This window comes from Podarcis bocagei (assembly GCF_964188305.1).
Source record: "Podarcis bocagei genome assembly, chromosome: 10".
In the NCBI taxonomy this organism is placed as follows: Eukaryota; Metazoa; Chordata; class Lepidosauria; order Squamata; family Lacertidae; genus Podarcis; species Podarcis bocagei.
Genome location: NC_138135.1, coordinates 58,560,602 through 58,575,797, shown reverse-complemented (window position 1 = coordinate 58,575,797; position 15,196 = coordinate 58,560,602). Strand labels below are relative to the sequence as shown.

The following is a 15,196-nucleotide window of genomic DNA, read 5'->3' as shown; positions in this document are numbered from 1 at the left end:
GAGCTCCCGTTGCTCGGTCCCTGCTCCTGCCAACCTAGCAGTTCAAAAGCACAAAGTGCAAGCAGATAAATAGGTACTGCTCCAGTGGGAAGGTAAACGGTGTTTCCATGCACTGCTCTGGTTCGCCAGAAGCAGCTTAGTCATGCTGGCCACATGACCTGGAAGCTGTACGCCTGCTCCCTCGGCCAATAAAGCGAGATGAGCGCCGCAACCCCAGAGTCAGTCACGACTGGACCTAATGGTCAGGGGTCCCTTCACCTTTACCTTTACCTACTGTGTGCAGTGGTGAAATCAGGGTAAGACCTTGGGGTAGAAGTCTAGGACCTCACTCAGCAGAATAAGCAGCAGCCTTCCCAAATGCAGCAGGGTTCATATCCTCCATCATCTCTCTGATGAAAACAGGGACATCCTATTCCATAATAATAGTGTCAGGGGTTCAGGGACAGAGGCACAGGTGAGGGGGGGGCACAGGTTGGTTAAGGCATCGCACGAGAAAGATACTACTTGCTTTTGGCGAACCATATCTGGTCTACTGGACCAGGAGCGTACTAATTCCATCTGTACAGTGGAACCAATGGAGTGGTTGCGCCATTTTCAATCTTTGTTCTATGACCAGGAAGCCCAACATTACAAACTATGCATTCAACTGGAGGACCTACCTCATTGGCCAGCAGTAACTGCGAAGGAAGTTGAGAATTTAATCGCACAATTAAAGAACAACAAGGCCCCAGGGAATGATTACATCCCTGCCGAACTTCTGAAGTCCAACATTGGCTGGTGGGCCCCCCTGCTGGCGTCTTTATTTTCTTGGATCGACTCAACGGGTTTACTCCCAGATGGTTGGACTGAGGCAATAATTATCCCAATCTATAAAAAAGGACCCATGACAGATCCGGCGAGTTATAGACCAATCAGCCTTCTGCCTATACCCAGCAAACTATATGCCAAACATCTTTATACCAAGCTAACTAGCTGGCTGGAAACCGAAGCTATTCTAGCGGAAGAGCAAGCGGGTTTCAGGCAAGGCAGATCCACCATAGACCATTGCTTCACCCTAGCCTATTTAATTGACAAATATGCCAAAAAATCCCGTGGGGTGTTATATGCAGCCTTTATCGATCTAAAGGCTGCTTTCGATTCAATTCCACGTGTAAGACTCTGGGACAAATTGAGCACCTCTAGCATAGACAAAAGACTATTATTTCTGATCAGCTGTTTATACAAAGACACGGTGCTGCATGTAAGAACTTCGTTAAATGGCCATCTTATAGGACCAGTTCCTGTCAGTAAGGGGGTCAAGCAAGGTTGCATCCTGGCCCCAGTTCTATTCAACATCTACATCAATGATATGGTTAACTGTTTGTCATCTCCGGACTTCCACGCCCCCAAACTGGCTGACAAAGCAATATCAGTGCTTTTGTACGCTGACGATGCGATACTCCTATCTCGAACAAGAATAGGTTTAAATAGGCTCATAGGTGAATTCTCAGCATACTGTAGAAGAGAGCAACTTGCAATAAACTATCAGAAAACCAAAATCATGGTTTTTGCAAGGAAACACAGACAGTACAGCTGGAGGATGGATAACCAGACAATTGAACAAGTCAAAGCCTTCAAATATCTGGGTATCGTTTTCCAGTCGACCGGGTCCTGGGATGTCCATCAAAAATGTGCCAAAGAAAAAGCTGCTCAAAGCATCAAGATGCTGTCCCGCTTCTTCTATACGAAGGGGGGCAGATACATCCCAGCAGCCCTTGAAGTTTTTCAAGCAAAACCTCTGGCGCAGTTACTGTACGGGGCGCAAATCTGGACGGGGATCCATTGCTCCAGTCTCGAAACTGTCCAGTCCAAATTTCTAAGGCAGATACTCGGTGTCCCCTCCTGTGTTCCAAACGCAGCATTACGACTCGAGGCCTGCCTTCCATCTGTGGAAACTCGGACCTGGCAGAGAACATTTAATTATTGGCTTCGTCTTAATCTGAATCCTCCTGGTCTACTGCCGCTAGTAATGCAAGACCCTCACAAAAGCAAGTGGTTTAAAACTGTGCAGCAAAAACTCCTTACATGCGGTCTGCACTCACAGTCCCTACTATCAATGGGCCTCATTAAAGCAAAGAGTCTAATAGGCCAGCGCCTGAAAGACATTGAACGACAAAACAACCTGACTATCTTAAAGAAACTGTGCCCATGGTATACCTATTTTCCCCCTTCTCATTTTGATTCTCCAGCTTCATATTTGTCTAAACTAACCATCCCAAAATACAGACGTGCCTTTACATTGGCTAGATGGGATGTTCTTCCCTCTGCTGTACTCGAAGGTCGTTACCAAAAGACTCCATTTGAAAAACGACTCTGCCCATGTGGAGATGGTAACACGGAAACAGTGTCCCACGTCCTTCTCACTTGCCCCCTTTATAAAGACCTAAGGAATGAGATTATTACTCCACTCATTCTCTCCAACCCCGGCCGTTCACCAGACATTACACTGTATTTTCTATTATCTGATACGGATAGTCAGATAACAGAGAAGGTCGCGAGGTACATCGAGAGAGCTGCGAAATTGAGGGCCACCATCTGAGTGACAGACCTGTTCACCCGACGGACCTCCTTTTGCCTGTTCTTTTCTTCCTTTTATCCCTATTCTCACTTTTAACTCTTGTACAGCTGTGGCCTGTTGGCTTTGCTAATAAAGTTTTGAATTTGAATTTGGTGAGGGGGGAGACGGAGAGCGATGAGGAAGAATCCCAGGACAGTGAGGAAGAGGATGACAATGACTTGAGGTCTTCCATGAGTCTCTCAAGTGAATCGGAGGATTCCCAGAAGGGGGCGCCCCTGGTCAAGCCAAGGGGGGTCACAGGGGGGACTTGCCAGGAGCAGGGAAGCAGCAGGGAAACCCCGAGTGGGAGTGGGAGATCGGGGTCGGCTTCCCAGGAGGAACGGAGTGAAGAGGGTGGAGTTCCCAGTGTGACACACGGAGCAGAGCAGGAAGGAGACAGGGGAAGGAGATCGGGGCAGGACGTCCTGCCGGAAGGGGAGGAGAGTAGTACAGGGAGTAGTGTAACTGTCAAAAGGAAGGTCAGGGGTAGCGAACGCGCGCCAAGTTCAAATGTGGAGGCGCGCGGAAATGCAGAGAGCCCGGAGGAGGAGCCTGGCCCCAAAGCACGAAGGAGGGGGGAGCAGGCATCTGAGGGATCCGTGTCAGGGGAAAGCAGGAGGGAAGGAACCCAGGGGGGCAGGAAGACCCTGCGGAAAAGAAAGGACAGGAAGAGGTGGTCTAGCACAAGCCTCTTAAGCTGGTGTAGAGGCGGGACCGACTCAGAGGGGACTTCAAACGTCTAGGCTAAAAGACGCGGGGCTGCACGCCTCGGTTGTGGAACCAATAATGAACTGCAATAAACATCCTTGTATATAAGAAGAGCTTGGCGTTGGTCTTTTGTGAGCTGAGACCTGAGGCAGCCCCTGACAAATAGTAATAATAAGATTTATTATTATTTAAATGCCACCCATTAAACATTAAAAACCCTTCCCCATTCAGATGTTTTCTGAAGGTCGTATAGTTATCTCCTTGGTTTGGAGGAGCCACAAAACTGCGCACCCTCCAACATTTCTCCGTTGAAAATAGGAACGTCCTACCATAGGGAAAAAGCAGGACATTCAGGGATCAAATCAGAAACTGGGACGGCTTCTGTAAATCCGTGGCTGTCCTTGGAAAATGGGGACACTTGGGGAGGGTCTGAGGGTTGTCTCCCTACATTTTGAATTAATATACGTTATTTTTCTAAAGGTGGATTCCCCATAAGACCATTTCAAAGTCTAAAATTACAGAACTGCACCATTGTAAGAGTTAAGAAGTAACCATAACAAATGCTTTTAAAGTACGCTGAAGGGCCATTGTATTGTCATGCCTGAAGAACTGTAACAAATATTAGAATATTGTGACATTTCTAGTAAAGTTATTACCATACTGCGGCTTTTGAATTGCTAGCGTCTGCTGTTCTACAAGGGTTTTCAGACATATGCATACATGTGCCTATAAGTCCATAATAACAGGGGTTAAATCAAACACGCACAGAGAGATCAACTCTCTTCTGTAAATATGGAATAAAAGAGAGAAAGAACACAATAAAATCTAAGCAAGAGGTGCTGGAGAGTCAGACGCCCACACTCTTGCAATTGCCAAGCAACCTGAAAAGAAAACCTGTCCAAGTAAGAAGATTTTTGTGCTAAATATGAAGAGTTCTGGAACAGCAGTCTGTTGCAAAATTGCTGCTTCCTGGAAAGGCAATACACCCACATTGGAACATCAACAAGCTAAACAGGCCACTTGTAACATGGTTTTATCATCAATGAGCAGCAGGAAAAGTTTAGCTTAGAAGAATCTTAGAACGCTTTTCACCCCTCGCCACCCATTCATTTCCAGGCCTAAGCTAAGGGGTTGGTTCTCGCTTTTAAAACTCTAAATGTAGAGCTCCTTTCCCATTGTGTTTCTCTGCAGCCAAGTATTGTACAGTGGCACCTCGGGTTAAGTACTAATTCATTCCGGAGGTCCGTTCTTAACCTGAAACTGTTCTTAACCTGAAGCACCACTTTAGCTAATGGGGCCTCCAGCTGCTGCCGCGCCGCGGGAGCACAATTTCTGTTCTCATCCTGAAGCAAAGTTCTTAACCCGAGGTACTATTTCTGGGTTAGCGGAGTCTGTAACCCAAAGCGTATGTAACCCGAAGCGTATGTAACCCGAGGTACCACTGTATTCAACATCTCTCCTGTAGATTCCTTCCCTAGCTGAAGCATGGTAGGTATCTATAAGAACAATATAGTAATAATATAAGAATAAGGCTTTTGTTGTGGTGGAGAGAGTGGGTTAGCCACAATACACACACACTTTTCTTTAAACCTGCCATTTTATGCTAGTCTGATATATTGGAAAACCTGTGTGTGTGTGTGTGTGTGTGTGTGTGTGTGTGTGTGTGTGTGTGTGTGTGTGATGGCCATGCACACAGGTAAACAAATACCTGTATTCATGTTCACCAAGGACCTCGGGTTGCCAGAACTGGGGGAGGGTGTGGAAGTACTAATTGAAGGGTTGGGGCAACAAAACTCAATGCAAATACATCCCATCAACCAATGCCTACTGGTGTGGACAGGTTCAATGGAAAGCTCTCGTGTATGAATGAACATGCACAAAAGCACAAACAGAAAAATTGGATCAATGTGACTCAGCTGCACATTGACACTTTGGTGTGTACACAGCCTTAACCTAAAAAGAGTGTTGTTGGTCTGCTAATGTGGGTTGTATATTAATTAAAACTAGTTTTCCCTACTGAAAGAGGATGACGAAATGAATAATCATACACTATCCATTGTTATAGCTTTGCAATCTTTTTTGTGTGTGCCTCTAGCTGTAAAAGTGCTTTGCAATAATATACTTGCCCTTCTAGGTCAGACATATGTCTTAAGAGACTGGACTCTATATCCTATGAAATTAGATTGGATTAGAGTAATCCAGTGTTTGTGTGCAGCATGCACAAGATGAGGCCATCCAGTGTTTTGCGGCTGTTAGAATTACCAAGTGAAGACTGTGCACTGATGAAAATGAGAAAATACCTTCAAGTTGTGTTTGGGAAAAAACTGGAGAGAAAAAAGTGGGGTGAGGTGGGGGAATCTTTATGTGAAGGCTACTAAATTTACAAGGCAAATCCTTGCTTAAATATAAAATAGTCCTTCCGAAGCTAACAGCAACATATGGACAAGTAGAGATTTATTATACATATTTGTATCTTGGTTTTAGTTGCAGGTCTTGGTAAGGATTAGAAGCTGATTCTTCTGGATATGGGTCAGAGTAATCTAAGAAGGCTGCTGGCCCTGCCCTTTCTCATTGGAAGACTTTTCGTTAGTGGAGCTAAACAAAGCAAACTAGCCTTATACAGAATTCCCTCTGTCCCCAGACCTGACTATTATCTAGTAGGAAAACATCACAATAACTGCCAATGTAGCAAATTTCACCAGATGAGAAGTCCCATCAAGATAGCCTGGAAACCATAGCCATTGGCAGAGAAAAGGGAAATACAGCAATTCATCGAAATAACCAACTGGATAGCTCCGCTGGTTAGATCATGGTGGTGGTAATGCCAAAGTTGCAGGTTTGATCCCTGAAATATACTCAGAGTCCTGCAGTGATTTCATGTTCTTTATTGCAGCTTGTAAAACAGTGATTGAATTGCTCCCCAAACCTCAGGCCTTTATATACATTATTTACACAATGAGTCCCATCTGATTGGCTGATTCTGTTTCCCTCCTAGAGCCTGATTGGTCTTCTCCTGCAGGCCAATCAGTTGTTGCATTCTACGATCCTACCAGCCTAATAGGCTGATTCACTGCTTCCTGGAGCCTGATTGGTCTTCTCCTGCAAGCCAATCGGTTGTTGCATTCTAGGCTCCTACCTGCCTATTGTTCTAGGATCCAAGCTTAGTACATAACAATCCCCATATGGAACAGCTGCATATTCCTGCATCCCAGGAGTTTGGACTAGATGGTCTTCAGGGTCCCTTCTGACTCTACAATACTATGATTCTATGAAAATGGGAAGGCTGTAAGTCAAGACACACTGGACTGTCTCAGTAGAAGCCTTCCTTAATCCAACATGACGATGACCTCGCATACCTGGGGCATCTCTTGCAAAGACTGAATCCAACCGAGAGTTACTAAAGGACACTTTGCCGGGTATTTTAGCAGTCGGGCGTAGTCCTTCCTGGAGCCCTGAGTGCTCTGCATGTGAAGCTTTTCCAAGTCACTCTTGCTGCAACAGCAGTAGAACTGAAAAAGTTCTGCTAACAATCTGCTAAATCAGAAAGATTTCTCTCCCCCGCCACCCCCCTTCCATAGTAGCATATCTATGACAGTGGTTGGTTAGACGTGGGCGAATCTACCTTTCATTTTGAGCAGGGCGTGATTGGCATATCAAACACACTGCTATGTGTCGGCTGCGTTCATGTGCAATGTTTACAGAACCTATTGAACACTGGAGTACAGCACTTCTCTCACACTTCACCTTACCCTTTTGGGATCCAGCACAGCGGATGTAACTGAAAACAGAGGTCTAAGAACTCTGCCTGAATGGCCAGGGCTGTGCAAAGCTGGGAATAGGTCCAGGCCAGGTGGGAAAGGGAGACCCCATCTCAATAATGTATACCAAAGGGTCCGCCTTTGCCTCTATCAGGAGGGCTTGGAGTATCCCCCCATAAAATCGTAGTCCCGTGCCAATTGGCTCACCGGATCCCCACTCTATTCTGGCCTTTGAATGGCACTTCAGTATCCAGCATAAGGGTTAGGAAGAGAGGAGCAAACTCAGGGATGTGGAACCTGTAGCTCTGGAAATGTTCTCGGACTCCAACACCCATCAGCCCCAGCCAGCATGGCCAATGGTCAGGGATGATGGGAGCTGCAATCCAGCAACATCTGGAGGGCCATAAGTTCCACATCCCTGAAATACACACACACACACACACACACACACACACACACTTGTGCATCTGGCATTTTTGTTACATCCAGATTCCAGTGTTCCCTTTTCCCTCCCTTTGGGGGCAAAAATAAATGCGGACCTTTGTTTCAGCCTACCTAATATCCTGATTTAGGTCTTGCCGTGGTGTTAATTTCCTATAAGCAGAGGTTATAGACCTTAGAAGCTAGAACCAACATTTTGCTTGTTGATTTTATTGACTGCAATATTTATATTGCAATGTTAATAAAACTACTTTTTAGGTTAGAGTAATCTAATGTGTTCAGATCTGGTTAAGATCAATTCCTGTGTTGTTTCCTTGAGAGCTTTTAAGCCAAGCTACTGAATGCGTATATGTTAACTCTTTGAGTTGTTGGTGGGACATAGGTTGGGAAACGACAAAGTGATGATTCTCAGAATACTCAAATCCCCTCTCTGCAAATCCTGATACTTGAGAGTCTTATAGTTGTATATATTGACTATGTGGTGATAGCTAATAATTTTCAGGGATATTAGGTAGGTTTTGTCCTGGGGTAAAGCTGGAGAAACCCAAAACCCATTTATGTTGGCTTATCTAGTGACCCTCAATGGTGTCAGATTAAAGGAGAGGGGTATGGACTCTCTAAAGAACTCTGGGGATATGTCACACTGTCCATCTGCTTGATTTGGCTGTTTTTGAAAGCAAGTTTAAGAACTTACAGGGGCATCACAGAATTAATCTTAGCCATGTCAACTCTCTTTGAGTTTGTAGGGCAGCAGTTGAAGAAGGAGCAAAAAGGGTTTTCTTGTGTGTGTGTGTTTCTTGTGGCTGATTAGCTCTTTTCCCTGTGTAAAGGTCAGAGGGGGCAGGGTTTCTGTTGAGGCAGGGAATTAGCTGTGGGAGGAGCTTCTCAGAGTTTGTAGGGCAGCAGTTGAAGAAGGAGCAAAAAGGGTTTTCTTGTGTGTGTGTGTTTCTTGTGGCTGATTAGCTCTTTTCCCTGTGTAAAGGTCAGAGGGGGCAGGGTTTCTGTTGAGGCAGGGAATTAGCTGTGGGAGGAGCTTCTCAGAGTTTGTAGGGCAGCAGTTGAAGAAGGAGCAAAAAGGGTTTTCTTGTGTGTGTGTGTTTCTTGTGGCTGATTAGCTCTTTTCCCTGTGTAAAGGTCAGAGGGGGCAGGGTTTCTGTTGAGGCAGGGAATTAGCTGTGGGAGGAGCTTCTCAGAGTTTGTAGGGCAGCAGTTGAAGAAGGAGCAAAAAGGGTTTTCTTGTGTGTGTGTGTTTCTTGTGGCTGATTAGCTCTTTTCCCTGTGTAAAGGTCAGAGGGGGCAGGGTTTCTGTTGAGGCAGGGGATTAGCTGTGGGAGGAGCTTCTCAGAGTTTGTAGGGCAGCAGTTGAAGAAGGAGCAAAAAGGGTTTTCTTGTGTGTGTGTGTTTCTTGTGGCTGATTAGCTCTTTTCCCTGTGTAAAGGTCAGAGGGGGCAGGGTTTCTGTTGAGGCAGGGGATTAGCTGTGGGAGGAGCTTCTCAGAGTTTGTAGGGCAGCAGTTGAAGAAGGAGCAAAAAGGGTTTTCTTGTGTGTGTGTGTTTCTTGTGGCTGATTAGCTCTTTTCCCTGTGTAAAGGTCAGAGGGGGCAGGGTTTCTGTTGAGGCAGGGGATTAGCTGTGGGAGGAGCTTCTCAGAGTTTGTAGGGCAGCAGTTGAAGAAGGAGCAAAAAGGGTTTTCTTGTGTGTGTGTGTTTCTTGTGGCTGATTAGCTCTTTTCCCTGTGTAAAGGTCAGAGGGGGCAGGGTTTCTGTTGAGGCAGGGGATTAGCTGTGGGAGGAGCTTATCAGAGTTTGTAGGGCAGCGGCGCGCGCCTAGTGGCGCGCGCAGTTATATCCATCTTTTAGATTTAGGGGAGCTAGTCTCAAACGTTTGTTGGGGGAGACCTAGGTTTTTTTTTGTGGGCGAAGTTATTTGTCCTGTCTTCAAGCTTTTTATGATGGAGGACCTCTGTAGCCACCCCCAACAACACGATCTCAAGATGGAAGGGGAGGGAACAGCTGCAGTCGCCTGCGATTCCTGCGCAATGTTTGCCATCTTGCCAAAGGTTGCAGGCAGCTTCACCTGCAGCAATTGCATGTTGATTGCCCTTTTAAAAGACAAAGTCCAGCAACTGGAGGAACGTGTAGCTACGCTCCAAAGAATTAGAGAGCTGGAGCTCTTCTTGGAAGCAACAGAGCACACCGTCCCCACCAAGGAGGAGACAGGGGACTCCCCTGAGAAGGAGGCTAGTTCATCAACACAGGAGCCAGATATATGGAGAAACGTGACTCAAAGAAGTAGGAGGCCCAGGGTTCACTCTGATTGTTTAGAAATACACAATCGCTTTGAGGTCCTCTCCCCCAGCATGGAAGACGAAGAGCAGACTCCATTTGAGGATCTCTCCCTCATTACAGTCGATCAGGTATATGAAGACGAGCAGCAAAGTCAGTCCTCAGGGAATGTGCAGGCGACCTTGGAACGGACAGCTCACGGAAGAACCCCGACCAAACCCAAGAGGAGGCGTGTAGTGGTGATAGGGGATTCCCTACTGAGGGGAACAGAAGCAGTGATCTGTGGGCCTGACAAGATGTCTCGGGAAGTGTGCTGTCTCCCCGGGGCTAAGATCCAAGATGTAACTGAACGACTGCAAGGAATCATAAAACCCACTGACAAATACCCCTTCCTCTTGGTTCATGTGGGAACCAATGACACTGCAAGCAATAGCCTCCAGAAGATCAAAAGAGACTACGAGGCTCTCGGCAGGAAATTGAAGCAACTAAATGCACAAATTGTCATCTCGTCTGTCCTCCCAGTTGAACGACGTGGCCCAGGGAGAGAGGGGAAAATAGTGGAAGTGAACAGCTGGCTTCGCAAATGGTGTAAACAGGAACGGTTTGGATTCTTAGATCACGGACTGCAGTTTCTTGAAGATGGACTTCTGGCAAGTGATGGGCTGCACCTCACAACGGTTGGGAGGAATGTTTTTGCCAAAAATCTCAGAAACCTCATCAGGAGGGCTTTAAACTGACTAATGTGGGGGAGGGAGACAGTGCTCCTGAAGGTAGGAGTCTATCAATTAATGAAGATGATCATCCAAATGTCATAGACCAAATGGAGCAAACAGCACGCGGACCTAGTGGTGGGAGGAAAAAATCCTTAAATAAGAGACACGGGGGAATGATTAATGGACTTCAATGTCTGTACACTAATGCGCAAAGCATGGGAAATAAACAAGATGAGCTTGAGCTCTTGGTACAGCAAACTAAATATGACATAATAGGCATCACTGAAACCTGGTGGGATAAGTCCCACGATTGGAATGTAATAATGGGGGGATACAATCTATTTCAGAGAAACAGACCAGACAAGAAAGGAGGAGGAGTGGCGTTATATGTCAGGGATGTGTATACCTGTGAAGAGATCCAAGATTTAGAACCTCAAAGCCAATGTGAGAGCATTTGGGTCAAAATTAAGGGAGAGAAGAATAACAGAGACCTCATTGTGGGAGTTTACTATAGACCCCCAAGCCAAACGGAGGACATAGATGATGCCTTCCTGGAACAGATGGCCAAGCATGCAAAAGGAAGGGAGATAGTAGTAATGGGGGACTTCAATTACCCGGATATTTGTTGGACGTCAAACTCAGCCAAGAGCATAAGGTCAAACAGATTCCTCACTGGCCTTGCAGACAACTTCATTGTCCAGAAAGTGGGAGAAGCAACAAGAGGAACAGCCATTTTAGATCTGGTCCTAACCAATGTTGATGACCTGGTTAGTGGGGTAGAAGTGGAAGGATCATTAGGCGCGAGTGATCATGCTCTTCTGAAGTTTACTATACAGCGGAAAGGAGCAGCCAAGCATACTAGGACTCAATTTCTTGACTTTAAGAAAGCCGACTTCATAAAACTTAGGGAAGTGCTGGGTGAGATCCCATGGACAGCAATACTAAAAGGAAAGGGAGTTCATGATGGCTGGGAGTTTGTTAAGAGGGAGATAGTAAAAGCACAACGTCAGGCAATACCAATGAGACGGAAACATGGAAGGTGCCTAAAGAAGCCAGGGTGGCTATCTAAAGAACTTTTAACTGAATTAAGATTAAAAAAGGATGTGTACAAAAAATGGAAAAGGGGGGAAACCACCAAAGAGGAATTCAAACAAATAGCCAGCACGTGTAGACACAAAGTCAGAAAAGCTAAAGCACAGAATGAACTCAGGCTTGCTAGAGAGGTTAAAAGCAACAAAAAAGGCTTTTATGGGTATGTTCGTAGCAAAAGGAAGAACAAAGAAACAGTGGGGTCACTCAGAGGAGAAGATGGTGAAATGCAAACAGGGGACACAGAAAGGGCTGAACTCCTCAATGCCTTCTTTGCCTCAGTCTTCTCCGATAAAGAAAACAATGCCCGACCTGAAGAATTTGGAGCAAATGATTCAGCAAAGGAAACACAGCCCAGAATAACTAAGGAGACAGTACAAGAATACTTGGCTAGTTTAGATGTATTCAAGTCTCCAGGGCCAGATGAACTGCATCCAAGAGTATTAAAAGAACTGGCAGATGTGATCTCAGAACCACTGGCAGTCATCTTCGAGAAATCCTGGAGAACAGGCGAAGTCCCGGCAGACTGGAGGAGGGCAAATGTTGTCCCTATTTTCAAAAAGGGGAAAAGAGAGGACCCAAATAATTACCGCCCAGTCAGTCTGACATCAATAGCAGGGAAGATTCTGGAGCAGATCATTAAGCAAACAGTCTGTGAGCACCTAGAAAGGAATGCTGTGATCACCAATAGTCAGCATGGATTTCTGAAAAATAAGTCATGTCAGACTAACCTGATCTCATTTTTTGACAGAATTACAAGCCTGGTAGATGAAGGGAACTCAGTGGATATAGCCTACCTTGATTTCAGTAAGGCATTTGACAAGGTGCCCCATGATATTCTTGTAAAGAAGCTGGTAAAATGCGGTCTTGACTCTGCTACCACTCAGTGGATTTGTAACTGGCTGACTGACCGAACCCAAAGGGTGCTCATCAATGGTTCCTCTTCATCCTGGAGAAGAGTGACTAGTGGGGTGCCACAGGGTTCTGTCTTGGGCCCGGTCTTATTTAACATCTTTATCAACGACTTGGATGATGGACTCAAGGGCATCCTGATCAAATTTGCAGATGACACCAAACTGGGAGGGGTGGCTAACACCCCAGAGGACAGGATCACACTTCAAAACGACCTTGACAGATTAGAGAACTGGGCAAAAACAAACAAAATGAATTTTAACAGGGAGAAATGTAAAGTATTGCACTTGGGCAAAAAAAATGAGAGGCACAAATACAAGATGGGTGACACCTGGCTTGAGAGCAGTACATGTGAAAAGGATCTAGGAGTCTTGGTTGACCACAAACTTGACATGAGCCAACAGTGTGACGCGGCAGCTAAAAAAGCCAATGCAATTCTGGGCTGCATCAATAGGAGTATAGCATCTAGATCAAGGGAAGTAATAGTGCCACTGTATTCTGCTCTGGTCAGACCACACCTGGAGTACTGTGTCCAGTTCTGGGCACCACAATTCAAGAAGGACACTGACAAACTGGAACGTGTCCAGAGGAGGGCAACCAAAATGGTCAAAGGCCTGGAAACGATGCCTTATGAGGAACGGCTAAGGGAGCTGGGCATGTTTAGCCTGGAGAAGAGGAGGTTAAGGGGTGATATGATAGCCATGTTCAAATATATAAAAGGATGTCACATAGAGGAGGGAGAAAGGTTGTTTTCTGCTGCGCCAGAGAAGCGAACACGGAGCAATGGATCCAAACTACAAGAAAGAAGATTCCACCTAAACATTAGGAAGAACTTCCTGACAGTAAGAGCTGTTCGACAGTGGAATTTGCTGCCAAGGAGTGTGGTGGAGTCTCCTTTTTTGGAGGTCTTTAAGCAGAGGCTTGACAACCATATGTCAGGAGTGCTCTGATGGTGTTTCCTGCTTGGCATGGGGTTGGACTCGATGGCCCTTGTGGTCTCTTCCAACTCTATGATTCTATGATTCTATGATTCTTATTTTTCTCAGGCAATAAGAAGAAATGTCCAGAAGTTAGTGGAATGACTAATGATGAAATACTGCATTTTTTACATTAGCTATTTCCTTATGATTAATGTCACTTACTGTCATCTTTTATATAAAATAAATCTAATGTGGAAAAAGTACGTATTCATTTATAAGGAGAACAAGCTACAATTACAAAGGAATGTATTGTAGCTACCAGCATTTTATCGGTTGGTATTCAGAGCATCAATTACAATAAAAGCAACACATTAAGAAAGATCGTTCTGGATCTTGGGATAATTTAGCCTGAGGAAGCTGAATGAGGGATTTGAAATTCGGCTGGAATTTAGAATGATTATCTGCCATTACTTAGCTCCTGCGTGCTTTCTGGATCTAAGTATACCCCCAACAGAAGTTGGTTACCCATAATCTGAATTTTATGGCTCTGAAACCTGACCTAGATCTCTGTAGTCCTGACTTTCTCCCCTCTAAGGCTTAAAGTCCAACATTCAAATTATCACTGGCTTTTCAATCTTTGCCTCCTCCTTTCCAACTGGCTAATTTTGTTTCCTCGTGATTATTGAGCTGTACATTGCTTTTTTATCAGAATGGTTAGAAGCTAATAGAACACATTCCTGAGAAATCAATGTTCAGAGATGCCTGCTCATTACAAGAATTCTGGCCTAGTTAAAACTGCAAAATCTTCTGCCCCAACCATCCCCACACACATGGTCTCATGAAAGAGGCAAAGGCTGAGCTACAGGGTAGTGGGTGGAGGAGGAAGAAAATCTCAAAGGTGAATAAGAATAAAGATTTCATGGCCCAATGCATTTTTAAAAAAACAACAACCACCCTCTGGGAGCACTCTGATGTACAACAGTAGCCCTAGCCCTATTATGTGCTCAAGCTTCACAGGACTGAAGGAGACAGCAGGAGCAAGTTCTTTGGGTCTGCTCCTTCCACCATGTCCTGGCTTCACTGCTTTCCATGTACAGTAGTACCTCGGGTTACAAACACCTCAGGTTACAAACACTTCAGGTTACAGACTCCACTAACCTGGAAGTAGTACCTTGGGTTAAGAACTTTACCTCAGGATGAGAACAGAAATCGCGCGGCGGCAGCGGGAGGCCCCATTAGCTAAAGTGGCACCTCAGGTTAAGAACGAACCTCCAGAACGAATGACGGTAAGTTCGTAACCAGAGGTACCACTGTATTGTGAAAGGAGGATCTGCAGAGCCACCACTGAAAAGGCCCTTTAAAAATACTGCCACCATCCAGACCTCGTGGGGAGGGAGCACATAAAGAAAAGCTCAGACGGCGATCGCAGGGTCCAAGTCAGTTCATAAGCGGAGATGTGGTCTTTGAGATATAACAGTCTTTAGCTGCATAAGACTTTATAGGTCAATACCAGCACATTGAATTGGGCTTAGAGGCTGATTAATAGTCAGTGTAGCCAGACCAGGACTGGAGCTCGGACAGTCTTGCTCCAGAGAGCAACCCGGCTGCAGTTTCCAAACCATCTTCTGCGGAAGCCCTATGTATAACATAGAAAACAGAGGTTAGGCTATCCCTGTCTAATTCGGTGCACACCAGCCAAATCTGATGGAAGGCACTCAGTGCCATCAAGGCCACTTGAGCCTCAGTTGACAGCAAAGGATCCAGGAGCAGCGGCG

General features: G+C 45.6%; 1 long non-coding RNA gene across 3 annotated transcripts in view; it reads right to left on the bottom strand.

Moving 5' to 3' along the window:
* Window positions 1-22: 22 nt before the first annotated feature.
* Window positions 23-15,196, bottom strand: part of LOC308596639 — a 29,809-nt gene continuing 14,635 nt past the window's right edge. For 2 of the 3 annotated variants that reach the window (XR_014012593.1, XR_014012594.1), the window contains one exon: window positions 23-409. This is a non-coding gene — a long non-coding RNA (uncharacterized lncRNA). Of the gene's footprint in view, window positions 410-3,562; window positions 6,797-15,196 lie in introns of those variants that run through there. The other variant, XR_014012595.1, reaches the window with a different exon arrangement.